This window comes from Prionailurus bengalensis, chromosome E2 (genome assembly GCF_016509475.1).
Source record: "Prionailurus bengalensis isolate Pbe53 chromosome E2, Fcat_Pben_1.1_paternal_pri, whole genome shotgun sequence".
NCBI classification, from domain to species: domain Eukaryota; kingdom Metazoa; phylum Chordata; class Mammalia; order Carnivora; family Felidae; genus Prionailurus; species Prionailurus bengalensis.
The window spans coordinates 41,333,322-41,346,919 of NC_057352.1; the positions used below are offsets into that span (position 1 = coordinate 41,333,322).

At 42.4% G+C, this 13,598-nt stretch overlaps 1 protein-coding gene across 3 annotated transcripts in view; it reads right to left on the reverse strand.

Moving 5' to 3' along the window:
* LOC122494332 (cadherin-11) overlaps positions 1-13,598 on the reverse strand; it is a 151,797-nt gene that overhangs the window by 84,127 nt on the left and 54,072 nt on the right. For 2 of the 3 annotated variants that reach the window (XM_043599394.1, XM_043599395.1), the window contains one exon: positions 4,601-4,725. The exons of the other annotated variant lie outside the window; for it this stretch is intronic. The gene's annotated coding sequence lies outside the window, so the exon portion shown is untranslated. The remainder of the gene's footprint in view (positions 1-4,600; positions 4,726-13,598) is intronic. 3 annotated transcript variants of the gene reach the window in all.

Sequence of the window (13,598 nt, forward strand, 5' to 3'; positions counted from 1 at the left end):
CCGATTTCCTCTTTTTTCTACTATTTCCACAGTCCCTCTGTGCACCTTGTGCGACCCTGGACCTGTCTAGAAGGAGCTATGCACCATGGTTATTTGTCTGCCAGCTTGGCTCCATCACAAGAAGGGAAGTTCTTTGAGGCATGACTTTAGTTTCATTGTTGTATCCCCCGATGCACGTGCACTTATCCCATTGTTTTATTTCCAGTACCTAGTCCAATGGCTACAACAAGAACAGTTCTCAAGAGATGGCTGATAAGTTAACATATTCAGGGTTCTCTTTGCTTCTCCCAATGTGTTACCTCTCACAGAGCGCATACATTCAGCTGCATACTAATGCATTAGCCAGGAGCCTGAGTCTCCTTTATAACCAAGTGGAGATTTAGGACATGGCCATACCCAAAGAATTGTAACACAATTGCCCTCCAAGTTCATTAAGGCTGCAAAAGAACTGGAAGAGTCAGTGCTCAGGAGAAGAGACCCTAGCTCTACCCACTGTTAATCAGATGTCCCTTGGCAAGTTCATGTTAACCTCTCTGGACCTCAAGGTCCTCATCTACAAAAGAATTGTGATGACTGCACATACCACTCAAAGTTCTGGTGATATCCAACAAGATCATGAATGTAAAGCACGTAGCACAGTGGCCGCACGTGGGCCTGCTCATTAAATATCAGCTCTTACTGTTATTATCAGGAGTGGTCTCTGCATTTTGTTCACCGTTAGTTAAATAAAGCAAGATCAAAGAACCACAACTTTGGTTGAAGTTGCCCAGCACACAAAAGCTTCCTGTAATTCTTGGTTGATTGTGGTGCTGGCAGTCACATCGCACAGACTGAAGATCGGCAAAGAAGTCAGCAAGTGGACTGTCTGTTTTTTATTCAGGTGACACCAGCTATAGACAGATACTTGGCCTCTTTCTCCACAATGGCCTACATCCCAAAATAGGAAATGTGCATTCACAGACAGACCCAGCAGGCACAGGGGGTTAGAAGGCAGGCTGCCAACATTTCAGACTGTCAGGGACAAAGCAGGGCCTGGTGGATACTTCAGCACAGGTGAGCTGCCCCCCCAAGCGGCTTTTTGGGATTGATTTTTATGCAAATGAAAGATAATTGGGTGACCTGTGACCACTGGCCCCTGCTGATTATCATTCAGGAGAATCTCAATGCATGTAAGCTTTTCATGAACAGAAGGGCAAATACTTTTCACTTCAAGGCATTCCTATCTGCCCCAGTGCCCTACTATACAAGCCCAGCCAGGTAGCAGGGCTGAGAAGCACTATCCTGTAGCTAACCTAGCTCATTCCTCCCTTGCTCTGAGGAGACACCTAAGTAAAATGTGTGCCAGGAATGAGGCTCAAGTGGATCTCCCTGGCGGTCAGCCTAAGAGCTGATCCTATAAGCCCGAACCCTGTCACCACCATTTGTTACAAGTCTTTCTCCCTACCCCATCTCACTCTTTTTTCTTCCTACTTGGATTTTGAGCACTTTATACAGAGCAACTTGATTGGAAGCTCCTCCAGGAAAAGGGAAGTGCCCTTTCATCTCTGCCTTCAAAAAACATACCTTCAAGAAATGCTGGCGTTGTGAACTGATCATGGACCAAGAATGTGAGTCCTCAGCCTAAGTTGTTGGCTAATTTTGTTTTGTTCTTCCAAAACCTTATAGTATAATCATGAACAAGTCTTTCCTTTCTTCTAAGTAAATAAAGAAAAGAAAAGAAAAGAAAAGAAAAGAAAAGAAAATAAAATAAAATAAAATAAAATAAAATCCTTTCTGTAAACAAGAATCTTAGCCTGAAAGATCAAGTGGCCATTCTGTCTATACCATGCTGTGGTTTTTTGTCAAGGGTTTTATGAACATTAGAATAGTTTACCTTCCTCTCCTTAGAAAGAGGCTATGCAGAACTTTTCAAACTAGGCTGTTCTTAATTTCTAAATAGGAAAAAAAAAAAACCAAAAACAAAAACAAAGACAAGTAGCAGATTTCCTAAAAGAGAAATTAAATTCAAGTACTTTCTATTTAACTTCTGACTCTGCTTCATTGATACCTCATTCTAATTGTCCCTATTATGTAGAAAAATAGGAAATGTCAGTTGCATGTTCTATTGAATAATTCACAGGGCCAGTGAAACCAAGAGACCCATTTGGCTTGTCAGAAATGAGATGATCATCATTCCCAGACATTTCTACAGGAGGGATGCATCTCGTCTGCTGAGCCAGGCTTTGGAGCAAATGAGTGCAAAATATGCTAATTTGAGGGCAGCCAGTCATACACAGCAGATCTTACTGGTGCCTTCACAGGGAAGGGCCACTCTGCTCCTTGAAGAGTTTTCATTCATTGGTTTATTCCCACAATAAACATCAATCAGAGCAGGGGAGAAAGATTTGGGGGGCCTCCCCAAATTGGAATTTTGTCCTCAGACAGACTCACATTAAAATATGAGTGTACGAACACCCGGAAAATCACCAAAGATTTACAGGTCTAGTCACAGGGGATGACCATCTATGTAACAAAAGCTTGCGTGGACTGTAAGAAAAGAGTCCTGCCTCATGTGGAGGAAATTTTTTTTTGTCCTTACAGAGCAGATTCATTCACGGATAAGAGAAAATAAGGGAGTGGTAAAATACATAAGCTCTAGCTAAAGTCACGCATCTCAAGGATAAAAATTTCCAAGGACAAAAATTATGGCAATATGGTCATACACAAGCTGCTTATCTTCTCCAAGACTCGTTTTTATCATTTAGAAAATCTTGGATATTTATAGTACCTACCACATTAGGTTTTTGCAAGGATTATGGGGGGTGATGCCTTTAAAGATCTTATCTGCCCGACGTGTACTAAGCAATCAATACCTGTTAGCTGCCATTATTCTGACTTTTCTCTCTGTGGTGACATCAGCTGCCCTTCCTCATCTTCTATTCAAAACATACTTAAGTTCCTATTCATATGTTTGATTAATATTTATTGAGAACCTACTTGAGGCCAGATACAGTGGTTGCAACTAGGAACACAGCAGTCCCCAAGTAAGTCCTGCCCTTGAGAATCTCCAGGTATAGCTGGGAAGATAGACAATTAAATAGATAATTACAGCCCAATGTTGAAGTCATAGTAAATGGTGTAATCTTGGACTACTAAAGTGTTGCCTAGGAGACACCTATTACTCAGTCTACAGGGATCAGAGAGAATTCCTTAGAGATAGCGAGATGCAAGCCAAGATATAAAGTGAGTGAGAGTTAGCTTGTAAGGAAAGAGAAATTATGGGACTTTGTGTAAATACAGTTGTACCCTATAGTAGATCGTACAGTAGACGCGTATAATAAGGGCTGGGTGTACAGAGAGAACGGCCAAGAGATGAATCTAGACAGCAAAACAGTGGCCTTGTCATGGAAGAAGTTTATTAAGGAATTCATATCTCTGATATTGAAAAGATTAAGCAGGAAAATAAAATAATATCCAGATGTAGGGACATTGTTTAGGATTTGTATGAAAGATACAACATGCTGGAGTTGAAGTAACCCCAGATGCAAAATGACCTGTCAGGTGGCAACAACCTGGAGAAACAGGATCATGTTTGGATGATGGCAGTGGGGATAAAGAGAAAAAAATATATATATATTTCAGAGATAATCAGAGTAGCACCAGAAAGAAACAATAGGAATAAACTGCTGTTGGAGGTAAGGGATTGAGAGGCATATGGTACCCTTCCCATGTTTCTGATCTGGGTTAATTTTGATGCTACCCTGAAATGTGACACATAGGACAAAGTGAAGGTTTAGAGGAGAAAAGCGTGACTTATATTTGGCCTCTGCATTTAAGGCACTTGGTGGACATCTACATGGAGATGAGCCATAGACATATGGATAGATGGGTCTAGACCCCTAAAATGTAGGGAATCATGCTGGTAGAATTAATTATTAAATTTCTACCTGGATATTAGAATATCTTACAAAAATAGCTTCAGTTACCACTGAAAAAATAGAGGAGATAATTGGATTCATAGAATCCTAAAACTTAAAAACTGTTAAAGACCCTAGGTCCAACCACCCTGTGGCCCGGAAAAGAGCTCATTAACCTAAGGGCACATGGAAAGTGAATGGAAAAGCTGGGCCTGGCAGTTGAAATCAGCCTTTTGGCTTATGATCTTATGTTCTGTCTTTCAAGGTCTAAAAGGTTCAGCCTCCTGGCCATGGGATGTAAGCCACCTTGTTCACATTTATAGAATTATCTTCAAAAGAAGAAAAGGTGGGAAAAAGCAACATGGCAATTTTTCTAGTCTATCCAGCTGAGTTTTTGCTGAAGAATCTCTTTTAGTTCTTTCTTCCTCCTCTGAATCTTCTATAGTCACCCCTCTTCCCCACCAAAAAAACAAACAAAAAACTATCACCTTTGTACTAATACATAACAGATGTTCAATAAAGAGAACCCAAGAACAACAGTGAATAATCACATTTCTCAAATCCCAAGAAAGTAGGCCAGCTTTCATCTCAGGTACTTCTTTAGATTTGGTGAAGGTTCAAACAAAGGCAGGTTGCAAGGAGGGGCCCACTGGGCATCATTTCCACCTCCACATCCATAGTATAGTAAAGTGGGTCCATCTTACCTTCTTCACCCATTGGATACTTGCTGCCAATTTCTATAACACACTCCACCCATCTGATTGGTCACTCAACAAATGACAACAGGAACGAGTGTCACGGGTCCACTGAGCCGAAAATACAGTGATTTCTGCAAAAAGTGAAAGGACCATTATTAATCTAAAGGTGACGTGAATCGATAAAATGACATACTACTCGACACTGGGGATACACAGTTGCATAGATAGACTTTTCTTGGAGGAAAACAGCCCAGGTGTGGAGAGATGTAAACAAATGATCACAGTTGTGTAGGAAATGGGAAAAACCTACCATGGGTTTAAAGGTATCAAAAGACGGTGTGACTGTGTGTGTATTTGGTACTTGGACAAAAAGATAAAGGGAGCCATTCATCCAACTTCTTACAACACACTACATACATCACATACATTTGCTCCAGCAAACCTGTAGGGGGATATGAAGTCTTGGAGCCAGTTTCTGAGACAACCCACATTGTGTCTGAGTCCAAAGTAGGTACCTTCCCTCCGCGAGGGAGAAGCACTATTGTGGTGCTGCCAGATCCTTACAGAATGACAGTCTCCAGGGCAAAAGAGTGACGGTGGTGGCAGCGGTGATAGGAGATGTCATCCCTACACCAGCGGAGCTGAGCAGACAGAGCTGCAATTCTTTATCAAGATTACATTCCTCTCCGCCCCCTCCCGCACTACAGCATACTCTGGATTTCTGTGTGGGGGCTGTGTTCTGCCCAAATTCTGGTCTGATTCATCTTCATATCTCCCAAAGTGTCTAACACATTTCCTAGCCCAGAGCAGCTGCTCACTGTATATCTGTTCGGTGAATGAAGAGACGAATACAGAGTGTCTGAACAGCTGTCGTGTTCGAAAACTGAGGCACTGAACCAAGGAAGGTGGTGGCTGGCATAGCTTTAACACAATGACAGAGAGGATTTCTTGAACGTCCTTCACCACTAAGGCTTCTACCTTCTAGGATTAACCTGGTCTGCGTTAAGAACTGAAACAGGTTCTTAGTTGACTTTCTTTATTATGCTTCCTTTCTGCTTCTGAATCCACTTTTCCTTGTCTCATCTTGGTTCCATCCAGCAGCTCCTCACACATTATCCCTTCTGCTAAACAACAACAACAGCAGCAACAGCAGCAGCAGCAGCAACGACAACAGTCAAAAACCCTTCTTGGTGAATGGCTGAAGATGAATTATAAATCTAAAATGTGTCCATAGCATCTTGATTCAGTGACTGTAGCAAGAATAATAAAATTGTCCTACTGTGTGCTACTCCCAGGATGTCGAGGACAAAGTAGCACTGGGATTATTCCCAGATGGACATGGTGTCCGGCCATAGAGAAAAAGCCGCATGGACAGTGCACACAACCCATAACTGATGAAGGACCCTACTTTGCAATCACCTTGCATGTTGAGCTAGTATCCAAAAATGCTCCCCTCCCAAAGGAACCCTACCCGCAAATATTCATGCCCCAGTGCCCCTTCTATGTGAATCTGAGCTGTCCTTGAGTCACCCATGAGACAGAGCAAAGTGACACTCTACACTTTCAGACGATGAGTCATAAGAAATCTTGTAGCCTATCCTGTGCTCTTGGAAGCTTCATCTGGGAGAAGTCAGTTGTCATGTCAAAAGTCTGAATACTCTAGACCTGCATGCTGGGAGGAAGCACTAGCTAGCCATGTGGAGAAGCTGCATGGATAGAGAGAGAGATGCCCAGCCATACCTAGCTATTCTAAGCATCCAAGCTGAGGTGCCAGATGGTGGACAAAGATGCCATCTTGGACTTCCAACTCAGTCAAACTTTCATGTGACTCCAGCCATCTGACTACACAGCATGAGAGACCCCAAGTAAAAACCACCCAGATGACTTCACTAAACTCAACTATAAAAGGTAATAGTGAATTGTTATAAGTCGCTAAATTGGGGACAGTATGTTACTCAGCAATGGATAACTAGTACACCATAAATGGAACAGACATCTGCCACAAGCCTCACCAATGTATTCTCTTTAAATACATATCACCACTCTGGCTGTCATGAGCCCATCTGGGTATCTCAAAGGATTAGACTCTTTGCCCAAGATGTGCAGCCAATAACACCCAAGGTGGGACCAGAATCCCACAAGGGCAGACATGATAGCCTATGCTCCTTCTGTTTGCCTGCCCCAGTATGCAGTCAGCGAATCATGCAGCTGCATCTGTTGCCAGTGTGCTTCTCAGAGTTTACTTCTCAAATCTATAACAACTAATTGAACTCCCCCTTTGCCTCATACTGTTTACCTCTCTGCAAACTATTCCCTATAAAACTCCTTTCACCAAAAACCTGCACAGACAATTAAGAGCTTTGGAAGGAAAACAAAAGTAGCCGGGTGAAATGTCTATGAATTCCAATCCCTGCAAACATTCAAGAAAGAGGAGATGTAGGTTGTGTGGCAAATGTTGGTATACAACTGCACCATGCTTCTTAGAAAAGAAAACAATGACAGAAGAAATCCTGGCTGTTTTTGTGCTTTCAGCAGACTCAATTCGGTGTGAGAGGGCCATGTGTGTATGCTCCCCCATCTTCTCTTTCTGCACTGCTGTTCCTGCTTGGAATTTTCATTTTCCCTCCTCCCGCCGCATCTCATGATACCCCAGGACTTGCAATCATGCGTTCCCTTCTGAGCCAGGGAAATCCAACCCAGCACTGTGACATCCATCCCTACCTACTGTCCAAGTGACTCCCCTTCCTTTCTCACGGACTGTGTGCTGTTACGGGCCCTCTCCCAGAACAGAGTCACCGCCTGCTTCCAGCTCTGTCCAGTGCTGTGCGCAGAGGTCCCGCAGCACTGAGCCTCTAGGGGCAGAGACGCAACATGCCATAGATTACTGCAGAGAGATGGAGAAATCAGGAAAAAGAACACTGAAGCCAAGAGTGTCAAGCAGGATGGAGAAGACCCTTAGTGAGCATACAAAAAGCAAGGAGAAAAGCCAGGGAAGGATGGGGATATGATTGTGGCAGATTTCTCTTGCTGAGCTCTGAGTGTTTAGAAGGCTCAGTACACGCAAGTCCATAGGCTTTCTTTTGACCCACGGGTCATACTGCTGTCTCTCTCTGAGGATCTCTGCTCCAAATCACACGCTTTGAATGACAGATCTACATGTATGGATCCTCCACAAGATGCGGACGCAGGCAGCTCAGACAGGGGCCAGGATCATTGTTAACACTACAAGGACAACAAAAACAACAATATGTGGTGCTGTGGTTGGGGGAGTGTAAGGGCTGAAAGCATACGTGAATTAAAATAGTCTGCATCCCACTAACTCCATCAACACATGCTTCAGGGTCCCGGGCCACTATGTATGCAGTGCTGATGCAGGTATGGCGGGGGGGGGGGGGGGAGGTGACGGGTGAAAGGGGAAAGAGTTGTTACTGAAGGGAGCAAAGGAGCACAAGGAGACAGTGACAGCTCCATTTTACAGATGAAGAAACTGAGGCTAAGCAGGAAGTGCCCAAGTGCTTAGAGCAAGGATACAGGGTAGCTGGACTGGATCACCAACAACCCACTCCTTTCCTGCCAGATTTAAGAACGCACAATGAGACCTTTCTGGGGTAAATCATGTCTGTACCTCTGGTATGTCAGTCCAGAAAACTACTTTTTGGTGTAACAGTACAAGGGATTTCAGGTATCTTGGTAGGGAGCTGAGACAAACTATGATTAAATATGTTACTATTAAATAAACAAATGAAATATCAGGTTTCTGAAACTGCCAGGTTTTTTTTGGTTTTGGTTGTTTTGTTGTTTTTTTTTTTTTTGGCCAAGAAGTCAAGCAAAGGCCATATGCTTTTCTGCTTTAATGGAAAGATCAAGTGGTTTTGCAGATTCTGCTGTGTCTTTTTCTTGTTCTGTCCAGGCAGCACACAGGCAGTGGACTCTGGGCACCCTGTGAGCAGGGGTTTCTTCCTTTTATAGGTGTCACATGTTCCTGACATTGTTGAAAAGATGAATAAACCCAGTTAATAATCATCACTGAGTGTTTTTCTTTCCTGTAAAGAAATTATTGCCAAAGTTCCAAAACCATATGGTGAAACATATTTTGTAAGAAAGGTTTATAGATTCTGAATTTTTCTAAAAAATGGGGGGAAGCAGTGAGGATACATTCAATTTAATGTATCCATGCTTTGGGGTGCCTGGGTGGCTCAGTCGGTTGAGCAGCTGACTCTTGATTTTGCCTCAGGTCATGATCTCATGGTTCGTAGGATCGAGCCCTGCATCTGGCTCTGCACTGATGGCGTGGAGCCTGCTGGGGATTCTCTGTATCCCTCTCTTTCTGCCCCTTCCCTGCTGACATGTGTGCTCATTCTGTATCTCTCTCTCTGAAAAAAAAAAAAATCCAGGCTTTACCTTTTCCAAGCTAGTCTGACTTCAAGAAAACAAGACCTCTCTAAGCTTCAGTTTTCTCAGTATAAAATGGGGATAATAACTATTTTGTAGGATTACATTAAGAATAGTGATAATAATTGTATTACCTCACCCAGGATAGGCACTCAATAATCAGTACCTGTGATTATGAAAAGATATAGATTGTGCTTTTTCCATTGTGCACGATGTAAAAAGTAGTTTTGCCTTTTATCGTAGATTTGCTATTCATAAAGCTCTCTGGTACATGTAGAAGCGTCTATAGAGAAGTAATATTCACGTATTTTGCATGCATCGTATATAACATATACTTAACATTAATCTGCAAGCGCTTCCCACACCATTCTTTTGCAGCTGAGGAAAGGGAGTCTCAAAGAAGTTCCGGGATCCCTCCAAGTTCCCCGCCTCAGCTTAGACTTCTGCTCTCACCCAATGTTAAGGGCTGCCAGCTGCCCACAGCTCACGCCTTCCTGCAAAACCTCCAAGGCCGGCCCCTCACCGCCTGGACAGGGATGACGCCCAATGTCTGACCGTAATTACAAGAAAACATCCATAAAGAGGTCCTGGGCTCCAAATGGATTTGACACAGTGGCCCTTTAAATCAAACTCTTAACACGATTTTCTTTATTTCCCTTTAGCAGTTTTTCTAAGTAAGCCATGCCTTTAGAGGCACCTAATACAAAGTGACAACCTTCACCGTTTTCCAACACGCCGATGGACGGCCGTGGAGAGAGTCCATTGTCACCATGGTAATTACCGCACAATACCTGGCGGCCAATGGACAGTCAGGAGGCTCAGGCAGCGGCTGAATCCGGCATTGTCCGGGCCCGATAAAAAGATTAGAAGCCCTGAAAAGCCGGGGAGCAGGATCTCACAGCTCTTTCGCTGGGCCCTGAAAGGACCATTGTGCTTGCACCATAAATTCTGGGTTCTCCGGGCACTTGACAACTGAAGCCGGGGACAATAGAATTCTTGTGTCCAACAAAACACTCCTTGTCCAATGCCAGTCTTATCAGCCGCATTTACAAATGTCTTTCGTTGTACCCAAATAATTCCCTATTAGAAGGACTATTGGGAGCAGAACTAAATAAATATTCACAGCCTTTGTAATATCGTTGGGAAATGAATAAACAAACAGTCATCTAGCATATGAGCAAGCCTCCTGCTACTCTACATTTTATCCCCATGTCTTGCCCAAATGATGTCGTTTTGATTTCTCTCTGTTAACATATCAACAATTGTGATCCTGGCAGCTCCAGTTTTATTTGCCACCTACTACATACCCCTGATCTACACTGCCTCGGTGCTTCTACGTGCATTTTTCTTTTAACTGATCTTGCCAACAGCACTGCAGGGGGCCTGTTTTATTCGGTTGCTACCTCCTAAAAGAGAAGGAATTTAACCTCAGAGTGTTAAATTGACTTAGCCAACATAACATAGCTAATTAATAGTAGTAGAATAAGAACTCCAACCTAGATTTCCCTTGCTCCTAAGGCTTTGCCTTCCTACTATGCCATGATGATTTCTCTATTGAATAAAAAAGGAATGAAATGTCAGAATAAGGGGAAAATCTAAGCACATCCACCATAAAAGTCGCAAATATACATGGAGTCTGTTTATATACTGTTATTGAACCTGAGAGGAACACTTACAATAGAAGGAAAATAAAAAGAGTATATTTTATTTTGGCCCTAGAATGCCAGCCACTTTGTATCTTAACCTTTTAGGGAGACGGAGAGGTGGCAAGCAAACCCAGCTTCAGGAAGGTTTCAGGGATGTCCATACATCCTTCCCTTACAGGATGGTTTCAGGGATGTCCATATGGTGCACTGGTAAAGTTTTGGAAAGAATCACTGGGGTAAACAAAGCAGTCAGGGCACATACAGTCACAAACTCCCAGAACAACACTAACGCCTCCTTCTGCAGTTTGTTTTATTTTGCCTACTTGCCTCGGTGTTGTGAATGAACAAACATCTCAGCATTTGACAGTAAAGCAGCACACAGCAAAACAGAAACTCCTTTCTTGATGGAAGCATTTACTAGAGGACAATGATCTTTTTTATATTTTTACATAAAAGAAAAATCTGACAATATTAAAACTCTAAATGTTTCCCTATCAGGTCGGAAGATGGCCACCCTGGTTGATACAGCTTATGTGCCTCTTCCCAGTCTGCCCCCAGCCTCACGTCCTCCTGTCCTGCCCAGGTAAGTAAGGCCTGCTGTGCACCTCTGTTCCTCTAGATTTCTCTGCCAGGAAGAGCTCTGTTATTATGTCTGTCTGCCCCTTCCGATGTTGCATCCAAGGAAACTCTGAGCTTCTGGAAGACAGAAGCTACATCTTATAGTCAGTTTGTCTGGCCTGGGTCAGTACACGGCTAACCCTTAACAGAGCCTCGCTTATTGGAGAAATAGATGAATGGTATTAAACGGACAACAACCATAAAACTGTATTTAAAAAAATTTTTAAACATAAAAATGTATCCTTTTTATACACCTGATGTCAAAGTACAGGTATAATTTGTAAAAATGTTTAAGGACTGTCACATGTCCTCACTTGGCCCAAATTACACAGCCTTGATAAAAGCAATGTTGAACTGTTTTGGTTCATTTTCTAAAATAGTTAAAATCTATAGTTAAAAATAGGCTATCTTTTTGCAAACAATTGGCTATTAACAAGACTGGGTAACCAATAGGTACCTCCTGACTGACTGACGGTAAATCTGTGTGTTTGTGTAAGAACTGAGTTTGAAAAATGTGATCCATATTTCCCAAATACTTCAGATGCCAAGTGAAGCATTTAATCATCTTTGAGGATTTAAGGGCATGGTTATAGACATGTACACCTGATGCGAACTATATCATCTCTTCTGTACTCCCAGGAGCCACGTGTTATGTAGACACAACTTAATCCAAACAGGCAAAGAAAACATTAATTGAGAGTTTGTAATGTGCTAGGTCCCATGCTAAGTACTTTCACATAATACATGATGTAATGTTGTAACAATCTTCTACGTCAGATACTATCATTTTCTTTATTTAATAACTAGGAAATTGAGGCTAAGAAAGATGGAATAAAGTTGCCCTCATTCACAGAGCTACAAAGCAGTGAAGCCAGGACTTGGACACAGGGAGTCTGAACCCAAGCGATTCATCCAACAGCCATACTCAACATTTCTGCAGACATAAATCAGGGCACTAATTTAGGGAAGTAGTCCAATGATTTTTTTAAGTGACCAGTGACTCAACCACTTTACCAGACTACTGAACTATCTAGAGAGAAAGAGAAAAAGAGAGAGAGAGAAAGAGAAGCTGCTGATGAGGTACCTCCAAAGAAGTGACGAACAGCGTCACTTTATATTTAACAGTTTATCAAATCTGAGGAACATTCATACGTTCCTGAGACTTTATATTTAACAGTTTATCAAATCTGGGGAACGTTCATACAACCAAGAAATCAACTTACTTGCAAAACGCCATGTTCATAAAGCCAAAGAAGTATTCACACACACACGCACACACACACAGCAGAGTTTTTTGCTGCTTGCTGCTAATACTCAGAGTCTGCTATTACCTCTCAAAGTAAGAAAAGCTAGCTGCACTCTCTGTACCAATGGGACTGATTTATGCTATCGTAGGAGTGCATTCTCTCTTGGGGCCATTATGCTTGGAAAGAAAGCAAACAAGTTTTCTCAAAATTAAGTGGGACTATCCTTTTGCAATGTAAAATTAATTAAGTTAAGGAAAAGTGCCGTTTTGTCATATACCTCTTCCTGGATACTGATTCTGAAGATACAAACTATACAAATTCATATTGTTCATAAGCATCACAAAGGCAAAAGCATGTGTGTTTTCTCGCCGATTGTATATCCATTGGACAAAGCCACAAACTAAATGCTTCCAAATAGCTTTGGAACAATTAAGCTAGTAAATAAAGAACTGAGTCCCCGACACTGAGGTGCAAGTACCTCTGAAGGCACACAGTGGATGGTGACTTCTAAGTTTCTTCAGGCACAAGTGTGAATTTGGCCACAGAGGGGCTGACACGAGCCAGCCCAGCGAGTGAGTCTAGCGGGGACTCTGCATGCTCATCACACCTCATTAAGTACACAGGATTCATTCAGGGTCAGCAGGGGAAGCGGGCCAGTGAAATGTTTCAGTTATAGTTTGCTGCACTTTATTGGTGGAATTATATTCTTCACTTGTATGCACAAATTTTGATATTCTTCAAGATCTAGGGAAAGCTCACATGCCAATATCAAGAATCTAATATCCCCATAGAAAGCTTTATTCAGGCTATTCTCCCAGGACCGCCCAGATTCACACATACACACATACCCTCAAAGTTCTATTTATTTTGTTTTCATCATTTTTTATTTATGTTTTTAAAAGTTTATTTATTTTTGAGAGAGAGAGAGAGAGAGAGAGAGAGAGAGAGAGAGAGAGAGAAGGGGAGAGGCAGAGAGAGAGAGAAAGAGAGAGAGAGAGAATCCCAAGCAGACTCCACGCTGACAGCAGGTTAGGACCTAGGAACCATGAGATCATGACTTGAGCCGATACCAAGAGTTGGATGCTTAACTGATTGAGCCAC